This window comes from Heteronotia binoei, chromosome 14, assembly GCF_032191835.1.
Source record: "Heteronotia binoei isolate CCM8104 ecotype False Entrance Well chromosome 14, APGP_CSIRO_Hbin_v1, whole genome shotgun sequence".
Classification (NCBI taxonomy): Eukaryota; Metazoa; Chordata; class Lepidosauria; order Squamata; family Gekkonidae; genus Heteronotia; species Heteronotia binoei.
In genome coordinates, this window is record NC_083236.1 from 23,120,143 (window position 1) to 23,142,047 (window position 21,905).

At 44.6% G+C, this 21,905-nt stretch overlaps 1 pseudogene; it reads right to left on the reverse strand.

The window, feature by feature from the left end:
• Positions 1 to 21,666, reverse strand: part of LOC132582271 (ran-specific GTPase-activating protein-like) — a 129,834-nt pseudogene extending 108,168 nt beyond the window's left edge.
• Between the last annotated feature and the right edge of the window lie 239 nt (positions 21,667 to 21,905).

Below are 21,905 nucleotides of genomic sequence, written 5' to 3' on the forward strand. Positions count from 1 at the left end.
AGGAACGGCGTAACTGGGATGAAGTAATCTGGGAAAGGTAGGCAGCAGGCAGCCCATTATCTGAGACAGGACCAGATCTACATGTTTTTTGAGGGGGGGCAAAATTAAAAAATGGCTCCCCCTTATGGGCCATTCTATCTTATGGTCCCATAGAATACAATGGACTCCATACCCAATTTGGCCCCCCCTCCATTGGCGCCTGGGGCTAGCACCCTTCTCTGCACCCCCCCAGATCCGGCCCTGATCTGGGAAGATACCAAATGATAAAGGGGAACAAGTTTTATGTCCAGAAGAACAAAGGGACTGTTTCTCAAATATCTAAAATAACTGGATCACTTGTGAGGTGCCCAGTCTTATATACCTTATCTAGGGCCATTAAGCAGCCCATCTAAATTATAATGCAAAAAGCCCACACAAATAATACGAATTGTTTCCCACCAGTTTCTCTCGCATAACAGACAGTGGGCAGCGGTGCTGTCTTTGCAAACAGATAAAGTGATTTTGACGTACCAGTCTGCAAGGCAGAAAGTGTTACTGCTATGAGTTACAAAGTGAAAGCACAGCAAAAGCAAGCAGGCCAGCCCCCCATTCTCCTTACAGGCAGACTACATTAAACAGATATGGCAAATGGCAAGGGATCTCGGCATAGAGACCAGCTCCTCTGAAAAATATGGCTGCTTTGGAGGGTGGGCTCAATGGCATTGTACCATGCTGAGGCCCCTGCCCTCCCCAGACCCCAGCCTCCCCACCCGGGCTCCACTTCCCAAAATCTTCAGGTACTCTCTCACCCAGAGTTGCCAACCACAGCATTTGGAGGGGTGCATCTCACTCATGAGCACTCAGGCTCATTCATCAGATCTACCCAATATCAAATATGAACAATGCCAAGTAACAATAATTTCTTGGCAGGGTAGTCTTAGTTATTCTGGGGCCCTGGACAAAAGTCCAAACAGGGCTGGATTAACAATTAGACCAAGTAGGCACTGGCCTATGGGCCCCCATGCTTTTAGGGGGCCAGGGCTGGCTTCCCCTGCCCCATTTCCCTCCTGCTTGCAGCCCTCCCAGCCTGCACGTGCAGCCAGCAATTGAGTCACTCTTTGCCAGATTTGCCTGGTGAGGTTGCTGCTGGTGTCGTCGCCAAGTTTGCCTCTCTCTGCCTCTCCCCTGCAGCTTTGTCAGAGGGGCTTTCGAGAAGGTGCCTGCAGGCTGCAGCGAGGCCATGGGCAGTGGGGTGGGCGCTCCAACTCTGAGATAATTTGCAAGGGGCCCCCGAGATTTTGACTGTCTAAGGGCCTTCAGAGGGTTTAATCCAGCACTGAGTCCAAGATGGGGTTCTGGAATCATTGCCAAGCCCTCTGCTGCCCTCTCACTGGAGTCAAGCAAAGGGTAGTGGAAATATTTGGTGGAAGTTCAGCCAGTAGGAATACAGGAAAAGGTGTTCTCAGCGGCTGGCCCCCAACAGTGGATCTCCTTCCCTCAGAAGCTGAGTGTGGCTGTTTCCCTGAAGGTCTCCAGGATGGATTTGAAAACCTGCCTTTCCCAGAGGGGCTCTGAGTTGGATTAATGAATTATGGTGGTGCAGGGAGCAGTGGAAATCTCCTGTGGACACTATGGGGAACAGTGATTTTCTTGAATTTATTGATTCTATTTTGCTGCATAAACCATCGTGGGGACTTTTCTTCATTGTCAGGCTGTCCATAAAATAAATAAATAAAGGAATCAATCAACAAAGAGGACACGTCTATCTCTATCTATCGTTTGGTGCCAAGCTGGTAAAACCCTTCAGATTCCTCTGGCACGAAACAGAGACGCTCTTTTGTGAGAGATGGCAGGGGTTCAGCAGTCTTCCGATCATTCCGTCTCTTTTCCTCTCTCATCCTCTCATCCCTAATGAACAGCGATGAGACACCCTTTAGCACTTTGGGTTTTAAGTTACATGACAGAGCGCTCTTTCTTTTACCCAGTTAATGGCAAGGTGGTGATAAGATGTCCTAACAGGCATGCAGAAGAAAGGCCATTGTGCAGCATCAAGACGGATGGCTTACAGACTATTTGCCTCTGCTTGGATTTCTTCCCCAGAAAGAGCTGCACCCCTTCGTTCCTGCGACACTGAATGTTCCCAGTCTTCTTCTCCTCACACTATTCTTCTCCTTCACAAAAGTCTAGCTCTTTTGTTGCCCGGGATCATCAGCCAATCTGAACTGGAGAATTCATGGCTGTCCCCCTCCTCTATGTTACCACCTGCCCAGATTGATGCAACACTGCAAATAAAAGCCGTCTTGATGCGATCGCACACATGATTGTCAGAAGGCTCTTTCTATGTGGTGTGTTACTAATGCACAGATGTGTAAGAATGCATTTCTAAAACAGGTGCCACACGCGAAAAAAGAATCTTCTGGGATTCATTTGAACCATCACCTCCAGAAGCCCTTTTTCTGTACCATACACGTTGATGGTTTAGAAGAAAGGGAAGATGGAGTTCTAGGGAAGGTTGTAAGCACTGCAGCAAATTGCATACCCTCCAGTTCTGGACTTACCCTTAGAAATTCTCCCAGATAAAGCAATGTTAAGGAGGAATGAACACAAAACAAAAGTTTGGAATAATAACAGAGAAGAATGGAAGAGATCTGCTCGCCCTAATTTTGTCCTTTCATTCATCCTCTAGCAAACCCTTTCCCAAGGTCCCATTACACTTTTGTGTAACCCAAGTCTAGAACCCAGAATGGGGATACACAGACAAGAACAGACTTTATGATTAAGCTCAATAGAAAGCAAAGTGAACAGGCATGGTGCAGTGGTTAATGCATCAGCTAGGTTCTGGGAGGCTCAGCTACAAACCCTTCCCCCCGCCATTCTGCCATGGAAGCGTGTTGGGTGACTGTGAGCTGGTGTCACACACTTAGCCTAACCTACCTTAAGAAATTTTGGTGAGGACAGAATGGAGAAGGGGAGACTGTTGTAAGCCACTTTGGGTCTCTACTGAGGAGAAAGAAGGGGTATGAATGATATGTAAAGGGAATGGTTTGCAATTTTGGAACACAACTATGAGGGCTTCTGGCTTAGATGTCTGGGTCATTAAAGGCAGAGAGCAAACCTGGGCACACCCTAATGGTTTCTCCAGGAACACCCCTTGACATTCTCCTTTGTAATTGAGGGATGGCGATTCACTGACCATAGGAGGCCCAATTCTCTGATCTGCAGGAGAGTGCCATGTGGATCTGTGTGCAGATCCCTTCCCCTTCCAAAGGAACTTTTCCTTGCAATAGACAGATTCTCCAGACAGACCTCACCCATCTCAGTGGCAAGCAGCCCAGTTGTTTTGCAGACAATATTCTTTTTCCCCCCCTCTGGTCCAAAGGAAGGAAATGCAGTCATGCAAACAATGGCCATTGTTCCATCTTGGAAAATAGTGACTTGGAAACCCATAACATGCAGCCAGAGGGTGTTCTTTGGAAAGAGGGAAGCGAAATGTAGATGCCGAGGTTAGTCCCTGAACAAACACTAGCAGGGAAAGCGTGAAAGAAGTGCTGGATCTACACTTGAGAACTTGAGGAACTAATTGCAATGGACATTCTCCAAATAGTTCTCAAACGATTCCATTGAAATTTGCCATAAGCGTCTTAGGTTTCCGCTTGGCTGGGACTATTGCCTGACCTGCTAACCAAACTTCCTTGATGCAGGCATTACTTCATGGTACTAGACAATAGAGAAACCACAGAATGAACACAGGACTGTTTAGTGTAATCAAACTCCCTTCCTCCTTTTCCATTTTCCATTTCTTAGCGTAATAAGAAAAGGAAATCCAACTTATAGCTAATCAAAGGTGAATTGTTCAGGCATAACAGAAAATTGGACTTTGCTCGTCCTGTGTTAACTCCTCCTGGTTTCGACAACAAGTGTAGGGACACCTGAAAATACATCCGCTCTATCATAGAACCCCTGAAGTGTGAGACTGACATATGGTTCTCTATAAAAAAAAAGTGTCATTATTGGCACAGGATGGATTGACGATTGCCTTCCATTCCAGTTGTCGGTTGCTGAATATGTGAACTTTCTCACACTTATGATCCGTCCCCAAAGTTCCTGAAGTGACCAACTCACACATCTCTTTTGCAGCACCACCTAAAGTTAGCATCAAATGAAGCAAAGAACTTTAGAGCTTTTTTAAAAAGTATTGGGGCTATGTGGTGTTTTCTTTCCCTCTTTTTTAAATTTTTAACCTTTGTGGGATTAGAACTCAGGATCTTAAATACCCAATGCCCATAAACTGAAGTTTAGAGGCTTTACGCCATCAGTTAGCTGGGAACTTCCCCAGCATTCTAGAACAAAAGACAACTTGTTTACAGAAAGATAAGTCACAGGCTATAATCCCATACATATTTAATAGAATTTACTTCTGAGTAAACATCCTTAGGAGCACGCTATTTGGAAACAATGCAAAGTTGTATTATTTGATTAGCCATGTGTGGAGGAGGAGAAAGAGGAGGAAGTGTTTGAATTTTAATCCCTCTGCCATGCTATTTTATGGCCTACTGCATTCTTTTTTTATTTTATATATGTGTTATAATTTGCACTCTGAGCCTTAAAGATCAGAAATCCCTAACTACAAATCTAAATTAGCACACTGACAGTGGCATCCTAAGCAGTTACATCCACCCCCTTCTGAGCTCACGCACTTCAATGGATTTAGAAGGATCTAACTCTGCAGGATTTCATTGAGAGGCTACAGTCCTTAGAACACTTTCCTGGGAGCAAGCCCCATTGAATAAAATGAGACTTACTTCTAAGCAGACTTGCTAAGGCTTGCTTCCTTAGAGCAGTCCCAGCCAGATCTACAACTTGGACCTATTCAATAGCGCTTACTCTCAGGAAAACAGTTTTAGGATTCCACTGCTTTTTGCTTAGAGATTGATTTTTCAGTCCTCTGACATGACTAAACTCACTAGGGCTTGTTCCAAGTGGAGAGCCCTTTTGCTCCCGGCGCTTCTCTCCGTTTTTGCACAAGTTGCCCCGGAACTGTGAGTTGGCATGCCATTCTCACGCAACAAGCAGGAACCCCTTGTAAGAGGATCTTGCTTGCTGCAGAAAAGCGGCACACCAAATCGCAGCTCCGGGGCAGCTTCTGCGAAAACGGAGAGAAGTGCTGGGAGCAAAAGGGCTCTCTGCCCGGAACAAGCCTAGTGCGAAATCGGTCTCACAGTTCAAAAAACAATCATCATTGAGAAAAGGAGCTAGACCCATCTCTTGAAGTCTTCTTGGCCAGCTCTCACCTGGTGCTGGACTCCATGTACCAATAGACATAGCCATTAGGGTTGCCAGCAGGCCTGGAAAAAATACATCACAAAGGCTTAATGCATGGAAATAGGCAGTTGAAGGTTTGTCATGGAGCTCTGAGGTATGTAACAACATCACTTGGTATATTGCTACCATCAAACAGAGGGGAAGCTAGAAGGAGAAGAGATTGGATTGATATCCTGCCCTTCACTTGGAGTCTCAGAGTGGCTTACAATCTCCTTTCACTTCCTCTCCCCACAACAGACACCCTGTGAGATAGGTGAGGCTGAGAGAGCTCTTTCAAGAATTGCTCTTAAGAGAACAGCTCTGCAAGAACTGTGGCTGATCCAAGGTCACCCTTGGCTGGCTGCATGTGGAAGAGTGGGGAATCCAACCCCGTTCTCCAGATTAGAGTCTGCGCTCTTAACCACCATGCCAAACTGGTTCTCAGCTAGAAGGACTAATTTAAAAGTTGGCAGCCCGGTTGGCTGTACTCAGAAAAGGTCTGTGAACAAGGAAAGGGTTCTACACCAATATTCCAGGGTAGATTGAGCAATTTAGTAGATTGAGGTCAAGGTGCTCCAAGATATGGGCAGCCACACCACTACTGATAGTTTCTGTTGCTTCCAGGGTTGGAGAGGCCTGGCATGACCTATAAATGACTCCAAGATGGACAAGGACTTTGTGGTGCCTTCTCCAAGGCCACAACTGTTTTGGTGATCAGAATTATGATACTCTTTGTTACAAGAAAGACCCCAGGGCATATGGTAAGCATCCCAGGTGGGAATGCCCGGGTCCCTTCTTGAAATGTTACATTGCTTTCTGAGCTAGAGTTGCCAATCTCCAGATGCAACCTGGAGGCTTCCCAAGATGACAACTGATCTCCAGTCTACAGTAGGGTTGCCAGCCTCCTGATGGGGCCTGGAGATCTCCTGCTTTTACAACTGATCTCCACTTGGCAAAGATCAGCTCCCCAGGGGAAAGAGCCCAATGTTCACACTGAAAATGAGAAGCTTAATGCTGTGATTAGAGAATGTAGAACGGGGTTCCTAAACAACTGAACTGTTAAAACTGAAGAAGGAATTGAAACGTCATCAAAATCTAGCGAGACGTCTTTTTAAGAAAGTGGCTGTGTTGAAGCTACGTTCCTTAGGAGCACCCACCTTGTGAATTTCAGTTGGACTATTTCCAAGTTTGGACTTATATCTATTCATTTGGGAGGGAGTTGGCCCCCTTGGGGTTTCTGTTACTTTAAAAGGGCTGAGCACCACTGGCCTCTATCAATATTGTATTGTTTATTGTGTGTTGTACACAATCCTTGTGTACAAAAGGAGATTGAGGAAGAATCGTACTGCTACAGCACCAACCCCAAATCAGACTTTTCCCTACAGCCACTGTGGCCGGACCTGCCTGTCCCGCATTGGTCTTGTCAGCCACCAGCGAGCCTGCAGCAGATGTGGACTACTGCACCTTTCTTAAATCTTCGTTCACGAAGTCAAGCCGAGAGAGAGAGAGAGAGACACAATCCTTGTAATATATTTTTGCAAACTGAAAGACGGTGTATTACTTAGTGGCTTTGATCAGTCCCCTGGAGGAAATGGCTGCTTTGAAGGTTGGACTCTATGGCATTGTAGGATGCTGAGGCCCCTCCCCTCCCCAAACCCCACCCTTTCCCAGATCCATCCCCAATGTATCCAGGTATTTTCCTACACAGACCTGGCAACCCTAGACGAGAGAAATCAGTTACCCTGGATAAAATGGCAGCACTGGAGAGTTGGCTTTATGGCATTAGACCCAGCTAAGGTTCTTCGCCTCCCCAGGTTCTGCTCCCCAAATCTCCAGTAACTTCCAACCCAGAGTTGGTAACCCTACCCAGAGTCCAGCCCAGCCTGGAATAAGCTCTGCCCCCATCTTTAATGCCATGCTGCACCATGATCTTTTGAGAACATTCCACTAAGGTCGCTCGTTCACTGAAGTCATTCATAATGAGCTGTACTTGAGCTGTAAGTGCACAACCCAATGCATCTCTTTGCTTTTTACATGTGTATAACCATTAGGTTATAAACCTTACTCATTTGTTATAGCTGTAGTGGACTCATCAGTCCAGGGAGAAAATTATTTCCCTTATATGAGGCATTATAAGGAAATAGTAATTTGATAACATACCCTAAAGACACTGGGGTGTGTTACGTTAGAGAAGTTGCCTTGAAATCCCCATACCAGCTGTATACCTGCTATCCAGATGACAGATGACCCAGTGAGAAAGACAGACTATAAATAAAGGAAATGAAATTAAATTACTCAAGAATACTGCAGCCAGTGGATTGCCTGTTCTAATGTATGGGGCTGTAAGTTAAGGGAAAACACATTTATTTTAATGATTCTTTTGGCTCTAAGGTATCTACTGTAAGAAATGAAACACAATGTACTAAATGCCCATTTTATGACGAGTGGTAGTTTTTTGTTTCTTAAACTGTAAGCTCCCACATTTTCTTCAACATCCTGCCAATAAGGCACCTACTTGAGGTGCATTAAGGGCTGTCAAGGCACTTCCAACTTAGGGAGACCCTATGAATTAATGACCTCCAAAACATCGTATTGTTAACAGCCTTGCTCAGTTCTTGCAAACTAAGAGTCCTTGTGGCTTCCTTCATGGAGTCCATTCATCTCATGTTGGGTCTTCCTCTCTTCCTGCTACTTTCAACTTTTCCTAGTATTATGATCACTTCCAGTGACTCTTGTCTTCTCATAATGTTACTAAAGAACATTAGCCTCAGTTTAATTTAGTTCTAGGGAGAGTTTAGGTTTGATTGGTCTAGAACAGGGGTGGCCAAAATGAGGCTCAGGAGCCACATGTGGCTCTTTCACGCATAGTGTGTGGCTCTTGAAGCCCCCACTGCCCTGTTGGCTGGCTTGGAGAAGGCATTTGTCTCTTTAAATCACTTCTCCAAGACAAACCAGCTGGTGACTTGGAGAATGCACTTAAAGCTGCTTTCATTCTATCTTTCCCTACCTCCCATCTATTTTCCTTCCTTCCTTCCTTCTCTCAAACATCTGATCTTATTTGTGTGTGGCTCTTATGTTAAGCAAGTTAGGCCACCCTTGGTCTAGAATAAACTTATTTGCCTTTTTTGTTGTCTACAGTATCCATAAAACTCTCCTCCAACAACCACATTTTGAATGAATCCATTTTCTTCCTGTTAGCTTTCTTCATTGTATTCATATGATAGATATTAACACAACCATAGACAGATTGTATTAATTCACAGATATATTTAAAAGACAAATGATTAATCAACCAACATTTCTTTACATCAGCTCATTCTCTTTTGGGGCTCCTAACCTCAACTTTTTCAACTGTCTCTCAGCTGCCTGTTATATGCCGCAGGTGGGGGAGTAGCTGGTATCTCTTAACAAACACTAAGGACTTTGTCAGGCAATGATGATGCAATAACCTGCCATGTACAGCAAGATGATGAAGTTGGGGTGGTTGGAAGTCCAGACTTGTTTGTCATGTAGAAGCGTGTGGTTCTACCTTTCCTCCCTCCAAAGAGACCTTTCATCCTCCCTTGGACCCAGTGGTTTTCAGCAGCGATACAGATCACCGTGGGTAATTATTGATAACAAGCTTATAGTCTAGTCATCTCAAATAATTAATGTGCCATCTCAGGACCACTTAATTCCTGTCAAACATCATCTCCTGCTCCACATCCAGAGATTTGCCGCTGAAAAGTTAATCCCAGTTCTGGCATGGAAATCTCTCCAAACAAAAGTTCCTCTCACACCGAGCATGCAATAGCTATACAACCTGGACCAAGTCCCCTGCTCTCTGCTCATTTCAAACATGAAGTGAGCAGATTTGTTTCTGCATATAAAATCTGCCTCGTGTGTGATGGGAGCTCTAAGTGGGAAATGGACTGCTAGAGCCATCCTGCCACCCCAGAAGTAGAAGGAATCATACATGAAATGGCCCCAACATTGAATCCAGATATTCAAGAAGTGGATTGCACCGTCCCACTATGAGCACTGGAACTGAAGACTTGATGGACCCTTATGTCAAAACTCTTCAGCATAGGCAAAGCCAGCAGACAATTGATGACCTGCCTATCTATGGGACCACCTTTCCTCACATGTTCCCCAGAGAGCACGGCATTCAGGAAGGCAACATCTTCTTTCCATCCCCGGACCTAGGGAGACCAGACTGAGCTCTGCAAGGGCCAGAGCCTTCTCGGTGGCAGCACCAGTATTCTGGAACACCCTCCCAGAGGCCATACAGGCCCTTCAGGATCTTTCCCAATTCTACAGTGCCTGTAAAACAGAATTATTTTGATTAGCCTATGACATCTGAATGGGAGAATGCTGTCACCCTAATAACTGAGACCACTGACAAATAGACCAGCTTAAGAAATTAATAGAGGCTGAATTGATCCACTGAAGAAGCTGTGGACTGCCATAAGAAGTTATGAATAACACCATAATGATATCTTTACGTTTTTTAGTTTTATGTTTTGTATTGTTTTAGCGATTTTAATACACAATTAATATTAATACGCAAATTTCCTGTTGTTGTTAACCTCCCTGAGTCCATTTGCGGAGAGGGCAGGATATAAATTCAAAGTAAATAAATAAAGCTTTATTTATACAGGGAAATATAATATAAGGGTCGATGTAAATACTGGTGTTCTGTGATACCATTTTACAGACAGCTGTGCTGTACCTTGAGCCTTAAGTGCACTTTTGAGGTGGCTGAATGCTCCAAAGAAACACTGGCCTGGATAGTCCAAGCTAGCCCAATCTTGGTAGATCTCAGAAGCTAAGCAGAGTTGGCCCTGGCAAGTATTTGAATGGGAGATCTCCAAGGAATACCAGGGCCGCTACACAGGCTGGTAGCGGCAAATCACCTCTGAACACCTCTTGCCTTGAAAACCGCTGTGACTGGACTGCAAAAAAATGCTCTAAGAATCTAGAACTATGGACAATTTCAGGTAGAAGAGAATAATCAACAAATCCTACTCTTCGACCCACAGTGTAATTTCTACAGTGTAAGCTTTTGAGAGTTAAAACTCCTTCCATCAGATAGAAGTAGGAATGGAGATCTCTCAGGCCTTGGTGCAGGCTTCCATAAGTTGGAAGCAACTTGATAGCACATAACACACACAAAGACAAACACTGCAATTACCTCCTGATAACAGTGAGTTAAAAATGCCACAATTCACTCAGGAGGGACCTGAATTTTCTGGAAAACTTCCAGTTGAAACCTAGAAAGGCAGAAAATTAGTATTGGTGTCATCCTAAGCAGAGTTACACATTGTAGTCAAAGAGCTTAGAAAGGTGTAACTCGCTTAGGACTGAACTATAAAAGAGGATCAATGGACCCTGAGTGGGGCTGTTAATGATGGGATGTTCATGAATTCATTAGGTCGCCATGAGGCAGGAACACCTTGACAGCAAGCTGTACCATACAGCTGGGAAACATACAAGGGATACAGTGGAACTATGTAATGTAGGGCAGGGGTTACTGGTTGTGTGTGTGGGGGGCTATTTGTGAATTTCCTCCGTTGTACAGGGGGTTGACTTAGATGTCTCAGAAGGTCCCTTCTAACGCTATGATTTTTTTTTAAAAATAAAGAGTTTATTTCAAAAATCAGATTTACAATCAGAACCACAGTCAAAATTATGATCAAAGCCAAGGTCAACTAGCCACCAATAAATAACCAAATAAACCAAAAGTACCAGCAATACAAAATCTGCACTAATTAATGCCAGTCTAGTATACTATGCACATTTGAAAAAAAATTCCCACATGAAAAGTATTCCAGAAAAGGGGACCACTTTACTAAAATAGTTGACCTATGACATGGAGTCTGCCTCTATGACTTGATTCAGGGTTTGGATTGTTTGATCTAATCCACCGCCACCCCCACCCCCCCAAGCAAATTAATGGACTTGGAATTAATTTTGATCTGAGTGTTAACTTTTTGACATAGGACTTCAGGCTGAGAAGAAGCAAAATGATCATGTGTCTGACTTTACTGGTTCTACCACAGGCGTATTGAATTTGTCTCAGTGTAGGAATAGCCTGAATGTAGAATGAGGGGTTATCTTCAAAGGCCTGTTAGGACAGTGCTCTCTGTAATCATCATTAGAACAAAAATCATGAGCCCCCATGAAATGTAGGTGGATAGATTGATTTTGAATGATGTTATCTTCTTTGGACAGCTTACAGTGGAGGTGGAAGTCTTTGATCTGGAGTATGGCCCAACCCTGGGCTTAATGCACAAAATCCAAAGAGCACAATGTGACAAATACAGTGGGAGTTCTTCACCTGTGCAGGTGAGAGCTCCAAGCATATAGACTTGAGCCTAGAGTGGCCAGCACATGACGTCGCTGGCGCGATGATGTCACTTGTGAGTGACGTCATTGTGCTGGTGATGTTAGAAGGGGATCCCCCCACTGACCCAATGCGGGCCAGCAGGTTGGAGACCTCCAGAGCAGGAGAACCCCCACCCCATCCAGGAGCTTGACAGCCCTAGACTGGATCTACATGTATTTTGAGGGGAGGAAGAACAAACAAAAAATGATGCCCCCTTGTGGGTCCATTCTACCTTATGAGTCCATAGAACAGAATGGTCTCCATACCCAATTTGGTGCCCCCCTTCTGGCAGTGCCTGGGGCAAGTGCCCCCTCCAGCCCTCCCTAGATCCAGCCCTGATTATTCCTAGGGTTGTTAAGCTGTCACTTGACACCTGTGGGAGATTTTGAGGTGAACATAAGAACATAAGAGAAGCCATGTTGGATCAGGCCAATGGCCCATCCAGTCCAACACTCTGTCACACAGTGGCCAAAAAAATTATATATATTAGCCACACACACTGTGGCTAATAGCCACTGATGGACCTCTGCTCCATATTTTTATCTAAACCCCTCTTGAAGGTGGCCATGCTTGTGGCCGCCACCACCTCCTGTGGCAGTGAATTCCACATGTTAATCACCCTTTGGGTGAAGAAGTACTTCCTTTTATCCATTTTAACCTGTCTGCTCAGCAATTTCATCGAATGCCCACGAATTCTTGTATTGTGAGAAAGGGAGAAAAGTACCTCTTTCTCTACTTTCTCCATCCCATGCATTATCTTGTAAACCTCTATCATGTCACCCCGCAGTCGACGTTTCTCCAAGCGAAAGAGTCCCAAGCGTTTCAACCTTTCTTCATAGGGAAAGTGTTCCAGCCCTTTAATCATTCTAGTTGCCCTTTTCTGGACTTTCTCCAATGCTATAATATCCTTTTTGAGGTGCGGTGACCAGAACGGCACACAGTACTCCAAATGAGACCGCACCATCGATTTATACAGGGGCATTATGATACTGGCTGATTTGTTTTCATTTCCCTTCATTTCCCACTGCTTACCGTCCTCCACTGCGAAGACTGTCCATTTATACTCACTCTCTGCTTCCTATTACTCAGCCAGTTTTTGATCCACAAGAGGACCTGTCCTTTTACTCCATGACTCTCAAGCTTTCTAAGGAGCCTTTGATGAGGAACTTTATCAAAAGCTTTCTGGAAGTCAAGGTAAACAACATCTATTGGGTCTCCTTTGTCCACATGTTTGTTCACCCCCTCAAAGAAATGTAACAGGTTAGTGAGGCAAGATCTTCCCTTACAGAACCCATGCTGAGTATTCCTCAATAACTTCTGTTCGTCAATGTGCCTACTCATTCTGTCCTTGATAATGGTTTCTACCAACTTTCCCGGTATTGAAGTCAGACTGACTGGCCTGTAATTTCTCGGATCTCCTCTGGAACCCTTTTTAAAGATGGGGGTGACATTTGCTACCTTCCAGTCCTCAGGAATGGAGGCAGATTTCAATGAAAGATTACAGATTTTTTTCAGAAGATCCACAAGTTCAACTTTGAGTTCTTTCAGAACTCTCGGATGTATGCCATCCGGACCCGGTGACTTATTAGTTTTTAATTTGTCTATCAGTTGTAGGACCTCCACTTTTGTCACCTCAATCTGACTCAGGTCTTTCAATACCCCTTCCAAAATTAGTGGTTCTGGGGCGGGCAAAAAGTTCTCAACTTCCACAGTGAAGCAAGGTGAAGCAAGGGCCAGAAATGATATAGTATAACATGGCAATGCTAAGCAGCAACTGTGTGTCAGGCAACGTTCTGGAATTGCCCCAAACTCTATGGTGTTTTCACCTGGAAGTGAGGTTGATGTATCATGTAAGGTTATTTCTGCCCACCCCATTTCTCAGGTCCAATCACAAGGGCAGGTGGGAGGGGTTGCTCACCTACCTCCCCTTATCTTCTTGCTTCCCCCTCTTTCCCCACACTGACCTCCCCACCACCCACATCTCACTGCTCTGCCCCCTCTTGTCATGCTGCCCACCTACCCACCTTGGGTTACCAGCTCTGGGATGGGACATTCATGAAGATTTGGGGGTAGAGCTTTGGAGAGGGTGAGGTTGGATAGGGGATGGAAGAAGAGGAAGAAGAAGAAGAAGAGTTGGATTATACCCTGCCCTTCACTCAGAGTGGCTTATAATCTCCTTCCCTTCCTCTCCCCATAACTGACACCCTGTGAGATGGGGGAAGCTGAGATAATTCTGAGAGAAATGTGACTGGCCCAAGGTCACCCAGCTGGCTTCGTGTGGAGGAGTAGGGAATCAAACTCAGTTCTCCAGATTAGAGTCCACCACTCTTAACCGCTACATTAAGCTGGCTCTCAATGGGGCATAATGCCAGAGCATAGAGCTCCCCTCCAAAGCAGCCAGGGGAACCGATCTCCGTAGTCTGGAGATCAGCTGTCATTCCAAGAGACCTCCAGGCCGATCTTGGAGGTTGCCAAACCTAATTTACTTTATGGGCCGATGTGCTGTTCAACGCTCAGTTTTCAGAGGTTTTTTGCCACTTGTAAAGAGAGTGTTTTTGTTTTTGTTTTTTGCTTTCAATTTATTATTAGACTAATAGAAGACAGCTGGAACACCAGCATTCAAACTGCCTTATTTGCTTGAACTCATTTCAGGATTTAGAAAAAAGTGGAAACAGAATAGCTCTAAAGTCTTGTACAACTAGGAATGTTGTAATATGGTTATTAATGCTTTTGGATTGGTTCTTCTCTGATTAAGGGTTTCTAGCACGGCTTTGACATTCTGGGCCCCGTTAAAGGGAAAAAGATACCTGCAAGTATAAAATCATGGGCATGCCATGCATATAACTAGGCCTGTGGTGCTGAAAACCATCTGGTCATTGGATTTAAGGGTTAAGAACTGCAGGTAAATGTCACAGAAATAGTAAGCAAATGCTGTAGTCTCGTGGCGCTATCTTCAGTGAGCACACAGACAAAGTCGTTTGGCTCTCACGAGCTGACTTGTGGGAAAATGAAACCACATGACCTATAAAGCTGAAACTTAATACACATGTAATCAGCCTGATTAACTATAAAAAATTCTGAAAGCAAGATATTTATATATCTCCTCCCAAAATGTGGGCTGAGAGGAGTCTTCCAAAATAACTGATATTTCCCGTCAAGCTGAAATGTAGTACATCCCATATACTACAGTGAGGCTATGAAAATTTAGTGTTTGAAAACGCGGAACAGAAGGCTTACATCATGACAGAGAAGTAAGCTGTGACTCATAGAAGCTCGTACCCTGCCACAAATGTTGTTAGTCTTGAGGGTGATACTGGACTCTTGTTCTTTTCTACTGCTAGAGACAGACTAACACGGCTACCCATCTTGATCTCAGAGGGTGCTATCACACTGGAAAATTGAAGCAATAATATCTTGAGGTGAAAAAACCCTATTCAGTCAGGGATCAGACAGCCGCCGTTGAAGCAGTAGGATCCCGGCAGCCATCAGTGGCTGTGCATTCAGACTGCTAGTCAGGGCTTTTTTTGAGCACGAGTGCACAGGAACGCAGTTCCATCTGGCTTGGAGTCAGGGGGTGTGGCCTAATATACAGATGAGTTCCTGCTGGGCTTTTTCTACAAAAAAGCCCTCTGTGGAACAATGGTGCCATCAGGGGGTGTGGCCTAATATGCCAATGAGTTCCTGCTGGGCTTTTTCCTACAAAGAAAGGTCTGCTGCTGGTGCAGCTCAGACACCAAGCCGCTGAGGAAAGGGTTGGGTTTTTTTTTAAAAAAAAAGCCCCCTGTGTTTGCGCTCAAGCAGAGAAGTGCACCTTGGAGAGGGGTTGGTGCGGGGGGAACCCAACCATGCCAGAAATGGCTTGGTGCAATCACTCAGCTCTTCCACTTATGAGTCTCACCCGGTCATTCAGACAGCAGCTGATTATGCGACCTACATGCAATTCAGCAGGATACTACCGGGAAAATCCAGGTAGATTTTTAATGTGGATAAAAGGCATCTGGAGACAGAATGAGAACATCTCTGAGGGCAGATGTTGGGGACAAATTAACAAATAGGCTCCTGTGTGGTTACTCCCCAAAAGACACTGAAATAGTAGCCAAGTTCATTTTTCTGGCCACCATGATACGCCAAAGGGTTTTGTAGCCATAGTTTTAATTGATAATGTTGTTTCTAAATTTTAACTGTACTTTTTGTATTTTATGGGTAATTTTTATTCTGTATAACTTGGTAATCCTTTTATTCTGTATAACTGATTTCTTTTTTGCCAATAAAGACTGATGATGATGATGATGATGATGATGATGATAATGATGATGGTGATGATGATGATGATGATGATGATGATGATGATGATGATGATGATGATGATGATGATGATGAAGAACAAATAGGCCAAGTAGGCACCATCCTATGGGCCCCCATGTCTTTAGGGGCCCCAGGCCACCTTTCCCCACCTGCTTGCAGTCCTCCCAGCCTGCAGTGCAGCCAGCAACTGAGCCACTCTTTGCCTGATTTGTAAGCTAAATTGCCCTCAAAAGAGGTTGGGGAATTAATAGGTGGGCAACTATGGCTCAAAAAGGATCTAGAATCTATGTATACAGGATTCTACTTCCAGAAAGTCTTACTAAATTGACCAAGGACACCAATTGAGTAAAATAATTATGTTTTTATTATAGAAACTATAGAACACACACACAAGGTGATGGATACATACAACACACAAACAGACCTAATAAAAATAGAGAGAAATATACAGAGATAACACACAGATGGACAAACAGGGTGATAATTACCAATCGTAGTCTTCGAGGAAGGCTCCAATGGCAACAAATGAGGGAGATGGCGGGGGGGAAAGGACCCTCAACTCATCAGGTATCGGGGGCGTATCTAAACAACAGGATAGGGGTATTGTCAGATGCACACATGTGGGATGTTGGGCCAGAGATTATAAGGGCTACCTTGAACCCTTAGGGGGTAGGAGGTCCAGGGACTTATGACATGAGGCCAGATGGGGCATGATGCTGTACCACATGGTACATTACCTCAGAGAAAGGGGAGGCTCCAGAATGACAGTTTGGACAAGGCATGGGCGGAGGGGATTAAAACATGGCTTATAAATTTATCTAGAGTGACAATAGAGAGTCAAATTGCTGCCTAAAGTGACACCCGATCTACACAATAGCTCTAGCGCCGGCTGAAGCTGTTCTTCCTCTTCTTCCTCTTCTGCTGGCACCATTCTATGTCTAGAGTTCCATTTGACAAAAGCTGGGGCAGTCTGGCAGGATCCACGCCTAAAATAAGCTTGATTATTTTATGCAGATGTTTGAGACATCTGTTGGGTATGTGAGCCTCTTGCTTTTACTGTAATGGAGTCCAGAAAACAAGATGGTTCCTAGTGGTGTTAGCCTTTGGTTCATGGAAACATGTTGGAAGGTGATTTACCAGACAGCTCATGGCAGCGGCTTCTTCCATTGCAACGACCGAGGCTGTGCACACACGGAGCAGCTGGAAGCTCATCTGTACTTGTGGCTACCACACATCCAGAGATGTAGATTGTTGCTGTAAAGCTGAGGCTTTCAACATCCATATAAGTATCTCAGAAAATAGTGGGCAAAGTCCATTTCTTAAAGCAGATGCGTGTGAGCTGAAACCCTGGGCACTCTGGCAACCAAACTGGTGATCATGTCTTGTGAGCCGCCCTGAGCCTGCCTCGGTGGGGAGGGCGGGATATAAATAAAAGTCTATTATTATTATTATTATTATTATTATTATTATTATTATTATTATTATTATTATTATTATTATTATTATTATTATCATCATGACGTACAGATACATATATGAAAATAGGGGGGTTCTTGCTCACAGACTTGCCTGGTGCAGCTGCTGCCAGTGTCATCACCAAGTTTGCCTCTCTCTGCTTCTCCCCCACAACTTTGTCAAAGGGACTTTTGAGAAGGTGCCTGCATGCTGGGGTGGGTGCTTCAACTCTGAGATAATTTGTGAGGGGCCCCCTGAGATTTTGACCACCTAGAGGCCTTCATAGGGTTTAATCCGGCACTGTTGTGATTGTGTGCTTTTAATCCGAATGGGAGATGAGGGTAGGTCAGGCCAAATCTCCTGTGTGAAACCACTCAAAGAGCAGGAGTCCATTAGAGTAACAGAACAAGCAAAACTACTTGTTGGAGAGAAAGTTGCACTTGGAGAGTTCTGTAGCTGCCTCATATACATGAATATGCTGGGGAACATTTTGTAGTGAGCCAGGGTTTGACAAAATCCCAAGCACTCGGTTGCCATGGTGCTAAGGAATTTTACTGCAGCTCCTAGTGTTTTCAGCAATGATTTTATTGCAGGCTTTCTTGGCAATCTTCCGTTTGTACAAAATACAAAGCTCATTTCACATAAGAATATGTTTTGTTGTATGACATGAAAATGTGTGTGCATAAAGTCACGAGAAATTGGGGAGAAGTTAGGTTAGGACTAGAGAAAAGCTTTGTGTTGAGGTGATGACAACCAGTGTTACTCCTATATTTAGTTTTGCTGGTAGAGTTGCGTCATAAGAAACTGTGAAGAGGCTAAGGATTAGGCTTGGTAGTAGCAATAATTAGAAAAATGTGGTCATTAAAATACAAAACCTTGAGTGCTGAAATTAAAATGAGTCCAGCTGCTAAATTGTGGCTATCTCCTCAAGCCAAAGAACATTTGCCAAGGCCTATACTAAATGCTGTGCAAATGAATCAATGGTTGCAGAATGCAAACTGAATGGACTAGTCCTCTGCATGTACTCTGCGTGCATGTGCATGTATTGGAGCACTTTCACACACAGTAAATAACACACTTTCAATCCACTTTCAATGCATTTTGCAACTGGGTTTTACTGTGCGAAATGGCAAAATCCACTTGCAAACAGTCACTGGATTGAAATGGCATTATTTAACATGTGTGACTTATACACATGCGCGCACACACTCACAAAACCAAGAGTCAACAGGGAAGTGAAAATAGTCCCAGAGGAAACCCAGTTGAGTGGCTCCTGTAGTGTTACAATCCAGCACTGTGAGGGTCACTGAAGTCAGCAGGGGTTTTTTGTAGAAAACCCCCAGCAGGAACTCATTTGCATATTAGACCACACCCCCTGATATCACCATTATTTTGCAATGGGTGCAAATTTGCATATTTGGTCACACCCCTGACACCAAGCCCTGAGTTCTTGTGCAATCCGGCTCAAAAAAAGCCTTGGAGGTCAGGAGTACAACAAATAGGTATTATTTTTGAAATTAGTTTGGTGAGCATCACCTCTCCCTTTGACAAATATAAGAATCTGCTTATGGTGGCTTTCACAAGGGTGTATCTGAAGAGACAGAAGACCCTTTAACCTCCAAATGCACTGATACCAAATACACTGGCAAGAGCCTTTTAAAGGGAAGAATGGTTGAGGTATTTCCCCTGTACTAATAAGAAAGTTCCAGAGATATTCTGTCCATGGACATCTGAAGGTTAAGAGTCACACATCACACAGCCAATCCTGTGTCACTAACAGTATGCGCTATGATTTTGAAAAGAACAGGAACAAATTAAATAAGCACACCTCAAAATAAAATACATTTATTTCAAGCAGAGAATGAAAGATTTACATACAGTATCTGGCCACTCCAGATTTTAATGGCAAGGGGGGGCGGGATCTCAGCATTAAAAGTATTTTGTTTCAGTCATTACAGCTTTCGGACACAACATAAAAGAAACATCTTTATTCCTTGCACCTTTCTTATTGGTAAGAATCAATTATACCACATTTCATCTAAAGATATGCACTCAAAAACAGAAACACAAAGTGTAAGAACTGCAGTCGCACAACTGAAGCATCTAGAAAAACTCAGTCATGTCCCTTAATAACCATTTTTCAAAGCTTTATTCACTCTCTTGGATGACTATAAATAAATCTTTCCACTATGGAAAAGAAAGTTTAGAACAGTACATTTTCATGACTGGAGGAATGGATTTTTCTGAAGATCTCCTCAAAAAGTCAAAAGCTTAGAAAAAAACTTCGAATGTTGGAATACTCACTGTATACTTTATAAGGAAAAGGAAAGGAAAGGTCCCCTGTGCAAGTCGTTTTCCGGCTCTGGGGTGACGTTGCTTTCACAACGTTTTCGTGGCAGACCTTTTTACGGTGTGGCTTGCCATTGCCTTTACCGGTCATTACACTTTCCCCCCAGCAAGCTGGGTACTCATTTTACTGACCTCGGAAGGATGGAAAGCTGAGTCAGCCTTGAGCCGGCTACCTGAACCAGCTTCCGCTGGAATCAAACTCAGGTCGTGCTCCGACTGCAGTACTGCAGCTTTACCACTCTGCACCACGGGGCTCTTGTATACTTTATAAAGTCCCCTTTAAAAACTAAAAAGGTAAGAAAAAGAAAAAAATACATGGTCCAAGATGATGTATTGCTTTTCTTCAGTTTCCTCCTTCACTTCTTTCTTCTCAGATTCTTTGCTCTCTTCCTTTACAGAAAGTTCTTCTAATTTCTCAGCAACTTTATCAGCGCTATCGTCTTTGTCTTCTCCTGCTTTCTTTAACCTCTTATTAACTTCATTCCTACATTCTTCCAATTTTGCCTTGAATTTCTGTGCATGTTTTGCATTTAAAAACTGAATTGCCAGAAGTTCTGGCTTGGGGCTCTCCTCTGCAAGGTCAGCATGTGTATTCCACACTAGGGTTGCCAATCCCAAGGTGGGGGCAGGAGATCCCCTGGTTTGGAGGCCCTCCCCCCACTTCAGGGTCATCAGAAAGGGGGGGGAAGGAGAGGGGAGGGAAATGTCTGCTGGGAACTCCATTATTCCCTATGGAGACTTATTCTCAAAGGAAATAATGGAGAATTGATCCATGAGTATAATGGAGAATTGATCCACTAGAGGAGCTGTTTTTTGAGGTAGATGCACCAAAATTGCAGCATAGCATCCAGAGCCTCTCCCCAAAATACCCCCCAGGTTTCAAAAAGATTGGACCAGTGGGTCCAATTCTATGAGCCCCCAAAGAAGATGCCCCTATCCTTCATTATTTCCTATGGAAGGAAGGCATTTAAAAAGGTGTGCGGTCCCTTTAACTTTGATGGCCAGAACTCCCTTTAGAGTTCAATTATGCTTGTCACACCCTTGCTCTCGGCTCCACCCCCAAAGTCTCCTGACTCCACCCCCAAAGTCTTCTGGCTCCACCTCCAAAGTCCCCAGATATTTCTTGAATTGGACTTGCCAACTCTGTTCCACACTCATGCCCTGCCACTCCCAGCACTTGGCTTCAGCTCCATCAAAGCAGGGCCGGATTAAACCCTGTGGAGTCCCCAAGGCAGTCAAAATCTTGGGGGGGGGGGGGGCGGCCTTCACAAATTATCTTGGAGTTGGAGTGCCCCTACCACCACCCATGGCCCCCACTGCAGCCTCAGCCTGCAGGCACCTTCTCAAAAGCCCCTTTGACAAAGTTGCGGGGGAGAGGCAAACTTGGCGACGCCAGCAGCAGTCGCACCAGGCAAGTTGGACAAAGAGTGGCTCTATTACTGGCTGCGCATGCAGCCTGGGAATGCTGCAAGCAGGGGGGAAATGGGGGGAAGCTGGCCCAGGGCCCTTAAAGGTGTGGGGGCCCATAGGCCAGTGCCTACTTGACCTAATTGTTAATCCAGCCCTGCATCAAAGGTGTAATGTAATGATTTGCACAGATTTTCAAGGTTTTATCTCTCCCCATCAAGAGGCGAAGGGTCCCCTTCTCTTTGTGCTTGAGGAGTTTTGCATCACCAGTGCCTTGCTCTTTCCATTCTGGAAGATCATTTTCTGATGCAACCCAGAACAGTTTTTCATGCATCTTAGAGAGTTCTTCCTCATCTTGATTTTGAGTTTTGATTTCTTGCTCAGGAAGGAAAACTATGGGCTCAAAATGGGGGTCATGGTTAGAATCATCTACATTGTCAGTTGTTGAGCCATGCTCCTCATGTGCATCCTTCATCTCGGCCATGACAGGGCAGAGCAAGAGACGGCGGTGCTCAGGGGTGGAATTCTAGCAGGAGCTCCTTTGCATATTAGGCCACGCACCCCTGATGTAGCCAATCCTCCAAGAGCTTACAAGGCTCTTTTTTGTAAGCTCTTGGAGGATTGGCTACATCAGGGGTGTGTGGCCTAACAGGCAAAGGAGCTCCTGCTAGAATTCGACCCCTGCTGGTGCTGCTGCTTATGAGGCAGTGGATATAGTGGCAGTGGGGTGGGTGGGTTGGCT